Source organism: Microchirus variegatus (genome assembly GCF_963457635.1).
Source record: "Microchirus variegatus genome assembly, chromosome: 4".
Lineage (NCBI taxonomy): Eukaryota > Metazoa > Chordata > Actinopteri > Pleuronectiformes > Soleidae > Microchirus > Microchirus variegatus.
In genome coordinates, this window is record NC_139805.1 from 29,660,497 (window position 1) to 29,674,871 (window position 14,375).

Below are 14,375 nucleotides of genomic sequence, written 5' to 3' on the forward strand. Positions count from 1 at the left end.
CAAGATTCCTAACTTGTCTTATAAGTGTTTCTACTTGTTGTAGCCTACCTGTTGTACTCATTTGCAAACCAGTCCGTTTCATCACATGAATTACAGACATGCTGACAATCGTCCTCTTATGATTGCATGTTGGAGTTGTTCTCTCCAGCAGGAAGTGTCTTGTCACGTTTCCTTTAAGGGAAACGTCTGAAATGTATTAGTTGGACCTGAAATGCAGACGGACACGAGGAGTAAAATGATCAAAATAATATTTATTTTAACAATCATAGAATTCAGGTGATATAACGAAAACAGGAGAATTATGCCGATGCAGCTGCACAATTGCTTCAAGGCGAGAATAACAGTTCGTAGGTAGGTTCCATCTTGGAACAGACTCACTCAAGGCAGGAGTTGCGTGGAGGGAATCCTAGGAGCCGAGGGAGACGCTGCTGAAGACTCATGCCTTGTGGAGAGGAAGGTGAGAACACGACGATGAGTCGAGCGACAGTGAGCCACGGAGGAGGAAGTCGCTGGCGAAGAGCCGTGTCTCTCATGGAGCAGGAGATGTGGTGACCTGAAGATAAGCGTGGTAAGTATCCAGGAAGCAAAAGATTTGTTAGCATAGACTGACGAGACCAACGGGTAGAGAACAACTATCTGACGCTGGTGAACGGGCGGCTCCGGCTAAAGAGCGCTCCTGATTGCTCATCAGGAGTAGCTGGGGCGGAACAGCCACACAGGTGAAGCTGATCACTAGCGTCTTCACAGAAAGTAGGTTAGCCACGCCTCCTGCAGAGAGAGAGGGGGAGAGAACACGGAGCAGCAGAGGAAACAACAATAATAATAATTGAAGTATTGTGGTGAACGTGGGATCGTGTCAAGTCTGCCGATTTGAAGCGCTCAAAGTGACAAGATACACGTGAGATAAAAAAAAAAAATATCTCACAGCTGATCCACTGTACAAGCATAAACTGAAAACAGTTGCTGTTTTTGTGTCTATATGTTTTCTCCAAGTTGCGCAGGTGTGTGCTAACATATTATCCACCCCTTCAAAACTGGTTTGGCCAAGAATTAATGCCCTGAACTATTCACATATCCATCTAGGTCACTTTATATAGCTCTGTCTCTCTCTTTCTGTGTGTATGGGTCGTCATATGTTCATGTGTATAACTCAACACTTGCTTCGTAGAAAAATGGTGCTGAAACTAATACAGTGCTTCAGTTTACAGAGGAGACAGACCATGCACCATACAGTGGGTAAGAATATTCTTTGTACATGTTTTATCAAATCTAATATTTGGAGAGTTTGTTTCTCAGTAATGTTTATCAACTCGTAGGAATTTCTGTCTGTGCTTTACTTTCTAACATGTAGTTTAAATTGTTGTTGTGAGTCAACTTGTAATTGGTCAGAAAATATTACAGTTTTTCTCAATTGTTTACACACAAATACTGGTACTTGGGACACAATGATCACTCAAATTGCAGTTGTAAAACACACTTTTTTCAAAACACTACACACAATTCTCTGCATTTGGCACAATTTTCATGAAGAAAATCTCTTGTTTTCACAAAGAACAAACTGTCATTCAAAATTCTAAAGTTAATTTTCCTACTATGCAAACTGACTCATCACATGGGAAAACACCTGTCACACAGTTTTACAATTTGCAATCAGAGCGTTAGAATAAACGGGTTCTGTTTTGTATGTAGACCACTGTATGTGCAACTTGTGTTGGTTGGGATGTACACTGTGTACATTGTTTTTGTGGGAAATACTGTTACGCTTTTCCCTTTAAAGGGAAAAGCCGAGGACTTAGGCGTGGACCCGAATGCAGAGCAGGACAACCAGGTATCAATATAACAATATTTATTATAATAATAATAAATATACAAACAACAATAGCCGACCAGCGGTATACTCGATAAGAATATATATATATATATATATATATATATATATATATATATATATATATATATATATATATATATATATATATATATATATATAAAACAATAACAATATAGATATAATTATAGATATATATAGATATATAAACAAACGACGAGCACGTGCTGTGTTAGCTAACGTGACAACGGGGACAGAGACAGAAACGGGTTGAATGTCCAGCGAACGCAAAGTCAGCGTCTTCAACGACTCTTCGTGGCGACACAGTTCGTGATTGTTCCTCCAGGGAACGGACTCACTCGAGATGACGAAGAGCGGAGTCGGGAAGCACACGAAGATCGAAGAAGGGCGACGAGGCGATGCTGGCGTGGAGATGACAACGGGAACGGAGAGGAACAGGAGGTAGCGATTCCGGGGTGGAAAGGAATCCGCAGGAAACTCCGTGATCCTCTCTCGACAGGAGACGTGGTGACCTGAACAAAGACGTGAGGTAAGGACGAACGAAGTCAGGATTTCTAGCAGCAAAGAACGAGTAGTTACCAAGCGAGCGAAAACATGGATCTGACACCAGAAGACGCGAAGCTCCGCCTTATAAGCCCACGTGATCGCTGATCAGGAGCAGCTGGGCTGGAGCTGCGCAGGTGGAAGTCATTCTGGTGTCATCAGGGAACTAGGTCAGCCACGCCCCCTGCAGGGTGGAGAGAGAGAGAGGAGAACACAGAGTGGCGACGAACAAAACAACAACAAATAGGTCTGTGGTGCGAATGTGGATCGTGACAGTACCTCCCCCTCAACGGGTGCCACCTGGCGCCAAAGCAGGTACATCGGGGTGATCGCGGTGGAAGTCCTGGATCAGGGACTGGTCCAGGATGAAGCGACGAGGAACCCAGGATCTCTCCTCCGGACCATAGCCCTCCCAGTCGACTAGGTATTGGACCCCTCGACCGCGCCTGCGAATGTTAAGAATTTGATTAACTGTGAAAGCCTCTCCGCCCTCGATCATCCTGGGCGGAGGCGGGGGATCGGCGGGAGGGACCAGTTCGGACTCGACCACTGGTTTGATGAGGGACACATGGAAGGTTGGATGGATTCTCAGAGCTTGGGGCAACTTGAGGCGGACGGATGTGGCGTTGACCATCTTGTCCACCGGGTAGGGACCAATAAATCTGGGTGCCAGTTTGCGGGATTCAACCTGCAGGGGTAGGTCCTTGGTTGAAAGCCAAACCTTTTGGCCGGGAACATATTCGGGAGAAGGGATCCGATGGCGATTGGCCTGATCCTGGGAGCGTTGGGACGCCCTGAGGAGGGAGGCTCTAACCTCCTCCCAAACCGCCTGGCAGCGCTCCATGTTGGCGTGGACCGAAGGAACCGCCGCGTCTCTTTCCTGGTAGTCGAAGAGTGGGGGCTGGTAACCAAGAGACGCCATGAACGGGGAGACACCTGTTGACGCAGAGGTTAGGGAGTTGTGTGCGTACTCGATCCATGGTAAGAAGGTGCTCCACTCCTCTGGATGGCGGGCAGCAACACAGCGTAGGGCCACCTCCATATTCTGGTTGGCCCTCTCTGTTTGTCCATTTGACTGCGGGTGATAACCTGAAGATAGACTGGCAGATGCCCCCACCGCTGAACAGAACGCCTTCCACACTTGGGAGGCGAATTGGGGACCCCGGTCCGACACAATGTCCGTTGGAAAACCATGAATTCGGAAGACGTGCTGGACCAAAACCTCTGCTGTTTCCATAGCGGAGGGAAGGGCGGGGAGGGGGATGTAATGGACAGTCTTAGAGAACCGATCGATGACAGTGAGGACAGTGGTGTGATTGTTGGATGTGTGACCAGGGACGATGGGGAATGGGAAGGGGGTGTAGTAATCCAGACGGGGGACGATTAGACGACTTGCCTCTCGAGCAGGTGGGACACGCTGAGACGAAGGTATTAACATCTTGAGACATGGTGGGCCACCAGAAGCGCTGTTTAATGAGCTGGAGAGTGCGTGCGCCCCCAGGGTGGCAAGCCAGCTTTGAGGAGTGACCCCATTGGAGAACCTCCGAGCGAGTGACCTCCGGCACGAATAGCCGGTCGGGAGGTCCTCCTCCGGGGTCAGGCTCGTTGGCCTGAGCCTCGCGGACTCTGGTCTCCACAGGCCACGTAGCTGCGCCGAGGATACAGGTAGGGGGTAGGATGGTGCCTGGTTCCAGCTCCGGAGGATCAGGTGAGTAGATTCGGGAAAGGGCGTCGGGTTTGACGTTACGGGAGCCAGGACGGAATGTCAGAGTGAAGTGGAAACGGCCCAGGAACAGGGCCCAGAGAGCTTGCCGGGAGTTGAGCCGTTGAGCGTTCTGGAGGTAGGCCAGGTTTTTGTGGTCCGTCCATACGATAAAGGGTTGGACGGTCCCTTCCAGCCAGTGTCGCCACTCCTGCAGGGCCAGGACGACCGCCAGGAGCTCCTTGTTGCCCACGTCGTAGTTTCTCTCAGCCGGGGATAGCTTGCGACTGAAGAAGGCGCAGGGATGGAGCTTCTGGTCGGCGTGGTTGCGCTGGGAAAGGACCGCCCCTACCCCGGTGTCGGATGCGTCGACTTCGACCACGAACTGGAGATCAGGATCCGGGTGCGACAAGATGGGAGCGGAGGTGAACATCTCCTTCAGGCGTGTGAAGGCTGATTCAGCATCGTTGGACCACAGGAACGTCTGCTTGGGAGAGGTGAGGTTAGTTAGAGGTTCAGCAATGCGGCTATAATTACGAATAAAACGTCTGTAAAAATTCGCAAATCCTAGGAAACGTTGTAGTTGTTTCCTAGATGTGGGTGTGGGCCAGTCTTTTACTGCTGAGATCTTAGATGGATCAGGGGCCAAACTGCCTTCCTTGACAATGAACCCCAAAAAGGGAACCGACTGTGAGTGGAAGCTACATTTTTCAGCTTTTACAAATAGTTTGTTCTCCAGCAGTCGCTGGAGAACGAGGCGGACATGCTGGACGTGTTCCTCCTTCGTCTCAGAAAAAATCAGGATATCGTCTAGATAAACGAAGAGGAACTTATCCAGCATGTCGCGCAGAATGTCATTGACGAGGTGTTGGAACACCGCAGGAGCGTTGGTAAGGCCAAATGGCATCACCAGATACTCAAAATGTCCACTAGGTGTGTTGAAGGCTGTTTTCCATTCGTCCCCCTCCCTGATTCGAACCAAGTGATAGGCGTTACGTAGATCCAGCTTGGAAAACACCTTGGCCTTGCTGAGGGGGTTGAAGGCGGCATCTAGGAGAGGAAGAGCGTACCTGTTCTTGACAGTGATGTCGTTTAAACCTCTGTAGTCGATACATGGGCGGTGGGACCCGTCTTTTTTCTCCACGAAAAAGAACCCTGCCCCCACAGGAGACGATGATGGTCGGATGAGACCTGCTGCCAGCGACTGGTTGATGTAGTCCTCCATACTCTGGCGCTCGGTGCGGGAGAGGTTGTAGAGCCTCCTTGACGGGAGGTTGGCGCCAGGCAGGAGGTCGATGCAGCAGTCATAGGGTCGGTGCGGAGGTAGGGAGAGGGCTCGGTCCTTAGAGAAGACCTCAGCGAGGTTGTGATACACCTCGGGAACGTTGGAGAGGTCTGGGGGTGCTGGCGGTTCACTGGGTGGCCTGGTCGAGGATGGTTGAGCGGAACGAAGACATCGGGAGTGACAGGAAACGCTCCAACCGGAGAGACGACCAGAGGGCCAGTCGAACGACGGGTTGTGGAGGGAAAGCCAGGGAAGTCCCAGGACCACCGACGCCGAGGAAGCGGGGATCAGGAAGAGTTGGACCTCTTCGACGTGGTTCCCGGACAAAGTCAGAGTAAGGGGAACGGTGCGGTGAGTCACCTCGGCCAGTAGTTTGTCATTGAGATCAGAAATAGTCTTCGGTTTGTCTAATGGTATCGTCGGAATGCCGGCCTGTACAGCAAACTGAGTGTCTATGAAGCTTTCATCAGCTCCGGAATCCACCAAACAAGTAGTGGCAATGTTCTCCTGGCCCCAGCGAAGTTGGGCCTTTAAAGACACACGGGTGGGTGCAGGACAGGAAATGGTCCGGCTCACCAGCACTCCTGCAGGAGCTGGTGAGCCTAGGCTTTTTGGGCGAAGCGTACAAGCGGCGATGAGGTGACCCATTTGTCCACAGTATAGGCAGGCTCCCATCTGCCTCCGACGCTGTCTGTCCGTCGTCGAAAGACGAGTGCGACCCAGCTGCATGGGCTCTGAATAGCTATGAGGATCAGCCGGGACAGAAGAAAGTGAGGGGACTACTGGTGACGGGGCTAGAGGAGAACCTCGGGTTGTTAGCTTCCGTCGTCTCTCGTGGTTTCGCTCCTTAAGTCTAACATCCAATCGGATGGCTAACTCCATTAGCGACTCGAGGTTGGGTGCGACATCTCGTGTAGCTAACTCGTCTCTTAACTCGTCACTTAATCCCCGCCGAAATATAGCCCGTAATGCGGAATCCCCCCAACCACTCTCTACTGCCAGAATGCGGAAACTAATAGCAAAATCTGCTGCTGACGATCTCCCTTGGGTAAGGGACAGTAGCTGATTAGCAATATCACAATTCTGAAAGTTGTGGTCAAAAACCCGAGTTAGCTCTGTTGAAAATGTCCCGAAGGTAACCCCCCTATGGTGCCCCGACTGGAGGAACGCAGAAGCCCACTGGGCAGCTCGACCCGTCAATAAGTTGACGACGAAGGCAATCTTAGCATGGCTAGTCGGGTAAGTAGTAGGCTGCAAGTCGAACACTAACGAACATTGAAACAAGAAACTAGCGCACTTGTTTAATTCCCCAGAGAAACGTTCGGGGGTTGGAACGAATGGTTCGCGACCAATGTGCGGGGTAGCAGCTACGGGCGCGGCGACAGGCGCTGGAACGGGAGCAGCGGCGAGTGTCTGGGTGGGTGCCTGAGGCCTAACGCTAGCAGCTAGCTCCTGGAGAGCGGAGGCTACGTCGGTGAGCAACCCCTCGTGCCGACGGATAGCTTCGCTGTGTGCTACGAGCGCCTGTATAACCTGGTCTCTGTCTGCCGGGTCCATGGTTGGTCAGATCCAACTGTTACGCTTTTCCCTTTAAAGGGAAAAGCCGAGGACTTAGGCGTGGACCCGAATGCAGAGCAGGACAACCAGGTATCAATATAACAATATTTATTATAATAATAATAAATATACAAACAACAATAGCCGACCAGCGGTATACTCAATAAGTATATATATATATATATATATATATATATATATATATATATATATATATATATATATATATATAACAATAACAATATAGATATAAGAATATAGATATAATTATAGATATATATAGATATATAAACAAACGACGAGCACGTGCTGTGTTAGCTAACGTGACAACGGGGACAGAGACAGAAACGGGTTGAATGTCCAGCGAACGCAAAGTCAGCGTCTTCAACGACTCTTCGTGGCGACACAGTTCGTGATTGTTCCTCCAGGGAACGGACTCACTCGAGATGACGAAGAGCGGAGTCGGGAAGCACACGAAGATCGAAGAAGGGCGACGAGGCGATGCTGGCGTGGAGATGACAACGGGAACGGAGAGGAACAGGAGGTAGCGATTCCGGGGTGGAAAGGAATCCGCAGGAAACTCCGTGATCCTCTCTCGACAGGAGACGTGGTGACCTGAACAAAGACGTGAGGTAAGGACGAACGAAGTCAGGATTTCTAGCAGCAAAGAACGAGTAGTTACCAAGCGAGCGAAAACATGGATCTGACACCAGAAGACGCGAAGCTCCGCCTTATAAGCCCACGTGATCGCTGATCAGGAGCAGCTGGGCTGGAGCTGCGCAGGTGGAAGTCATTCTGGTGTCATCAGGGAACTAGGTCAGCCACGCCCCCTGCAGGGTGGAGAGAGAGAGAGGAGAACACAGAGTGGCGACGAACAAAACAACAACAAATAGGTCTGTGGTGCGAATGTGGATCGTGACAAATACATAGGAATAAAATATATGTGTTACTGTGTATTTGTGTGTTTTGAGTATAAAAACAATCCATCCATTATCTACCGCTTCATCCTCCACCAGAGGGTCGCGGGGTGACATAGGGCGATCAGCAGGGTCCCACCCTGGACAGTTCACCAGTCCATCACAGGGCCACATATAGAGACAAACAATCATTCACTCACACTCTCACACCTACGGTCAATTTACTACACCAACTACTACACCAACTGTGGGCCCCCTATAAAAACAATATTTTACACTCTTATGTATGTACTGTCTGTGTAAATGACAGAAGATTCTTTTAGGCTGTCACCTTAGTTTTCCTTTGTTTTTTTTGTTTGTTGAGTCAGTAAATGACCTAATACTGACATCTGGTGGCCAGTCTTTGTGGAGGGTAACAAGGTATAAGAGGGAAGAGACTATTGACGCCTGTAATCCTCACCTGTGCACATTCCCCCTCCTGAGTCTTTGTCTCCTCTGTGCTGGCATGGTGCATGTGCTGCTGAGTCTCTCCTTTGTCTGATTAATTGTGGCTTTCCATGTAAGTTTTATTTTAAAACCATTTATTGTAATCCTCATGTTGATTTGGTGCTGTGGTCCGCTTTAAGTTTGTTTTATTGTTGTTAGGAGGCAGATGGTTTCCCCCGACGGCACCTTTGAATCAAACAATTAGCTCCCTTGGTATAGTGGAACGAGGTATGTGGACCTCAGTTTCTGAATTATTTTTATCCTTGGGATGTCTAGATTCAGTTAATTCTGAGGAATGTGCACATTGTTTGATATGGTCCGATTGAGTTTTAACAATGATTCTGAACATGATTTAATAAATGTATATTTTAATCTTTTTATTGAACAGAAATAAATGTATTGATGTGTATAAATGAAATATTTCTCTGATGTATTTGATCTAATTTCCTATTTTTCCTTTCTGTATTTCCTCTTTATAGTTTTCACGGTGCAATGTCAACTAATAAAATTTAAGCACCCGTTGATTCTCTCCGCCTTATTTGTGAACGCCAAGGGCCCGCTACAGTCTGTAGTAAGTGTAACACTAAACACTAAAAAAGGCCTAAGTCATTATAATCAATGGAGAAGAAGTGTTTTCCATTCATCATAGTGTTTTACATTGAGCACATCAGTGTTCAACTGGTTCTTATAAATGTTTATTCATATGACGGTTTGTGTGTCATTTGAAAACAAAATACCATTTTGAGAAGAAATAACATTGTTTTGAATGTAAAGTTTCATTTTGCAGGAGAATTGAGGGGTTTTGCCCATTGTGTGTGTGTTTTTGGATTTGTGTGTAGAGTTGTGAGAGCATGAGGCATGCTTTCAGGAAATGTGTGTAAACAATCGAGAAAAACTGTAATACAAGTGATTAATTATTTTTAATAATTCATTTGTTATTAATTTTCTTAAAAACCCTTGCAGGGGGCACCATTGTGTTGTGGTTCAACAATAGTGGCAATAATTTGATTGATAAAAATAAAAGTAATAAACATTAATTCATTCGTTTAATAATTAATTAACTTTAGATCGGGGCACCACCCTGAAATCAGGGAAAAGACAATCAATCTTTGCCTTTCAACATCAGTCTAAATAATCACTGTAATTGACTATATCAAAGATATCCCAATTGTATGGAGGACCATACCTGACATATCAATAAATAAATAAATAAATGCATAAATAAATAAATACAGGAATAAATAGATAGATGCACCAATAAATGCATAAATAAATAAATAAATACACAAATACATGCATAAATAAATAATTAAATACACAAATAAATAAATATAGAAATGCATAAATAAATAAATAAATGCTTTACACATTTCTGTTCACCTACATTTATGTATTTATTTATTTCTGTTCACCTACATTTATTTATTTCTACATTTCTGTTCACCTACATTTATACATTTATTTATTTCTGTGTCCGTATGTTAATGAGGTAGGAGGTCCTAACCTCAGTCAGACAGCATGATTGGTTACAGGAGTGTGCTCGATTTGGGTCTACTACTTCTGCCTGTGTCGCTGATTCCTGCTACACCGGGGATAGGGGTTGCTATAGCCCCGTCAAAAATCTGTGTAGCCCCAGTTAAGCCCCTCAAGCATTTTATTTTATATTTTATAAAATATAGAATATATAAATGTATATATTTTCTAAGTTAAAAAAACATTTAATAAGTTCACAAGTAGCCATTCTGTTCCAATCCAATCCCCGCGTGCGTGTTTGTGCTGCGCCTGTACCCCATTGATTAGTGTGTGTGTGTGTGTGTGTGTGTGTGTGTGTGTGTGTGTGTGTGTGTGTGTGTGTGTGTGTGTGTGTGTGTGTGTGTGTGTGTGTGTGTGTGTGTGTGTGTGTGTGTGTGTGTGTGTGTGTGTGAGGGGACAAGATCAGGGGAGGGGGGTTAAAGAAGCTGTGCACGAAAAAGTGATCCTGCTGTCCAGGCTCCGTGCGCTATCACATGATGGTGCACGCATTGCGGAGGACGAGACACGGCCCGATTTTGTGAATGAAATAGGTGAGGGCGGGTCGGTAAGGTAACTATGGAGCTTTGGCCGCTGTCTGTGGTGCTCAAAGGCTGCTTTGTAGGATGAGTGTGTGACCAGTCACCTGTAACGTAAGCCTACATGGTGACAACAGCTGTTCTCTGGCTGTGAATGTCCAAGCGTGTGTGTGTGTGTGCGTGCAGTGCGAACGAGCTTGCGCTAATGTTTAAGACGGGGGGTGGACACTGCGAGCGCAGGTTCATAAACCTGAGCACAGGTGTGGAGAGAAAAAATCCTGGCGCCGTGCCTGACTGGAGCTTATTTGCAACGTCAAAGGTAGCACGACTCGGGGTGGGAATCGTTTGCTTTTGTCTGGCTCTCCGATTTGACCAATCATGCTGTCTGACTGAGGTTAGGACCTCCTACCTCATTAACATACGGACACAGAAATAAATAAATGTATAAATGTAGGTGAACAGAAATGTAGAAATAAATAAATGTAGGTGAACAGAAATAAATAAATAAATAAATGTAGGTGAACAGAAATGTAGAAATAAATATAAAGCATTTATTTATTTATTTATGCATTTCTATATTTATTTATTTATTTATTTGTGTATTTATTTATTTATGCATGTATTTGTGTATTTATTTATTTATTTATGCATTTATTGGTGCATTTATTTATTTATTCCTGTATTTATTTATTTATGCATTTATTTATTTATTTATTGATATGTCAGGTATGGTCCTCCATACAATTGAACAGTAATGAAGGTATGAATCCGAGCACTGACTCTCTTCACCCCCCGTTTGTCACAATATTCATGTACAAAAGACACAGACCGTTCCTTTAAGTGAACAAAAATAACAATTTATTAAATCAAATAACAAGAATCAATTAAACAATTTGATTCATCATTATTAAGTATCCAAGGTTAATTGAATGATCTAAGTTAATGAACATTAAAGCATAAATGATAATTTGGTAATTTAAATCAATAAATCCTACTTGCTAAAGCTAAAATCACACAACTAAATACACCACACTGTGCAGTGGTTCGAGCCCAGCGTGTTCTGTGACTGAAAAACAGGATCGCGTGTAAGTTGATGGCAGTGTAAACCACACAGACTTGACACAGGCGAAGCCAGACCAGTCTGTGAGTCATGACGTTTAAACAGCCCTTATCTCACCACGTGATCTGCCTGCTCGTTCACAGCAGGGGAGGATACCTGCGGGGCCCTGCAGTAATACCACAATAACGAACACAAAACGTAGACAAAGAAACATGTGGTTATGACGGCATGACGAACACAAATGTGAGCGTGTGGGTGCGCGATCCAACACGTTCAACACAAAGAAACGTTAACAAACAGGTTGTGTGGGCCGTGGGTCCGGTCGAATTTGTTGGAGCCGTGGAGTGTGGACGGGCCGTTATTTGGCTCATAGCAGACAGCTGTTGATCCTCTTTGTCTCTGAGTGGAAGCAGTTCGGGCGGCAGGTATGGAGGGTTGCGCTGGCGGAGGAATGGAAGCTTGCGGCTTCTTCAAACAGGGCATCGTTCGTGCCGCAAGGGAACGCCGCATGCCGAAGGGCATGGCCAGAGCCACGTTGCCCCACCAGCAAGAGAGGAACAGGAGCAGCAAGGAGAAGAGCAACCAGGAGAAGAGACCAAGGAAGAGGAAAAGAGAGTGAACAAAGAGTGTCTCTTGGTTTTATATGGCTGACCAGTCGAGCGGCCATAAAACAGAGACGGCCAATGGGACTTAAAGGAGCCTGTATGGCGTCATTATAGTGCCATATTCCGCGAGCATAAAAACATAATCAGCGAGCAGAAAGACCACTCTCCGCGCGCTCGCGAACACTCTCCGCGCGCTCGCGAACTCTCTCCGCGCGCTCGCGATCTCTCTCCGCGCGCTCGCGATCTCTCTCCGCACGCTCGCGGTCACTCTCTACGCTCTCGCTGTTTCTCTCTATAACTTCTGCTCGCTCGACTTTGCTGACTTTTGGCACTGGGGGGCGGGTATTGAATAGACGCCCCGTAACACCCCTCCTTTCTGATTGGTCACTTAAACGCCTGGGTCAGAGCCAATCCGAGGCAGAGTAGGGCGGGTCATCATTGCAGTTGGTGGCAGAAGAATGTGATTTAGAACGGCGGACGGAGATGTCAGAGAAAAAAGTGAAAGAATGAGTAGTATAAATAAAATTGACTTTTTCAAAACTACTCATTCTTTCACTTAATTAAAATGAAAAAGAAAAGGACATTTTAATAAAAATGAAAAAGACAAGGAGATTTTAATAAAATAGGTTGATTGATTGATTTATTATTCTTAACATGAAATGCATTTCAGTTTAAATGTTAGACACGTTTTGCTTCCATAGAAACTGTTGGAGCTATTTATTTATTGTTATTATTTAGTGCTGTTTAGTTTAGTATTTTTGTTTAGTGAGTAGTTAGTTTTGGTTATTCTGTGCAACAGTGGCCTTTTGATTCACATAATTTGAAGTTTGATTTGAAATCATTATTTGTTTGACAAACGGCCACTACAGAAACTATGGGAACTATGAAAGTCTAGTCTGTTTTGATAACCCATGTGCTTTGATTTCAAGGAGCCTCCATCCTCCCTTGAAGCAAGTTCTTAATTTAAATATCTGTCTGTTCCTCTACTTACTTATTTTTTCTCCGTTCTAAATCACATTCTTCTGCCACCAACTGCAATGATGACCCGCCCTACTCTGCCTCGGATTGGCTCTGACCCAGGCGTTTAAGTGACCAATCAGAAAGGGGGGGTGTTACGGGGCGTCTATTCAATACCCGCCCCCCAGTGCCAAAAGTCAGCAAAGTCGAGCGAGCAGAAGTTACAGAGAGAAACAGCGAGAGCGTAGAGAGTGACCGCGAGCGTGCGGAGAGAGATCGCGAGCGCGCGGAGAGAGATCGCGAGCGCGCGGAGAGAGTTCGCGAGCGCGCGGAGAGTGTTCGCGAGCGCGCGGAGAGTGGTCTTTCTGCTCGCTGATTATGTTTTTATGCTCGCGGAATATGGCACTATAATGACGCCATAAGCCTGCTACCCCCTGGGGGGCTCTCCAGTCATAAAACCAAATAGTGTTACAAAATGAAGGTTACCGATTGTGAAACTCAAATTCAGGCTTCAAATCCTGAATACAGGCCTTAGTCAGAGAACAATAGATTACAGCCATAATAAATACAGCTGTTAGGGCCCAACATTGTGATATATGTCATCATACAACACAGCTGTAAAGCAAGCCACTTAATGTCTAACATAACTAAAAGGCTTATTCTACAGCTACATATGTTTTTTTTTTAAGTGATACACTTGAACAAGCATACCTATTATATTTGTAATAATACATTTAATAAACCAGTCAACATGCTGAAAAGTATTAGAAGAACCTGTGACACGAATGGTGTATTCAAATTCCTCAAATAAATGCTCTGAATATCAAACATTGTTAAAATGCACTTTGCCACTTTGGGGGAAAATGTGATCCCTGCTGATGTGGTTATCAGCCTAAAGTGTTCTACATATAATGCAATGAATGTGGACCAACTATCGTGAAAGATGTCTGGTGTTTTTCTGGTTCACTTTTGGCTGACAGTGGACAGTCTGTGGCCTAAGTGCCATCACTCCACTCTGTATGTGGGTCCAGGGCTGGCCCAGGTCTTCATGGGCCCTAAGAAGAAATTGATTTGGGGCTCACCCCCACCACTTTGGCACATTTACTATATCCAATGTTTGACCACTCACACACTCTAAATATCCACCTGCTGTGGAGGAAATGAGGACATGAAGACAAATGTGAACTATTGGAGCCTTGATCTAAGTTTTATTCGTAAAAACAAGTTTCAAAGTAACAGACATGATGGAACATAGATATATGTTAAACATAGTTTAACATGTGTGTTGCGTAAGTGTGAGCATATGTGCGTGTGTGTTGATAACCAGTTGTGTCAATTCTTGGGACAATCTGACCCAACGCGCTTA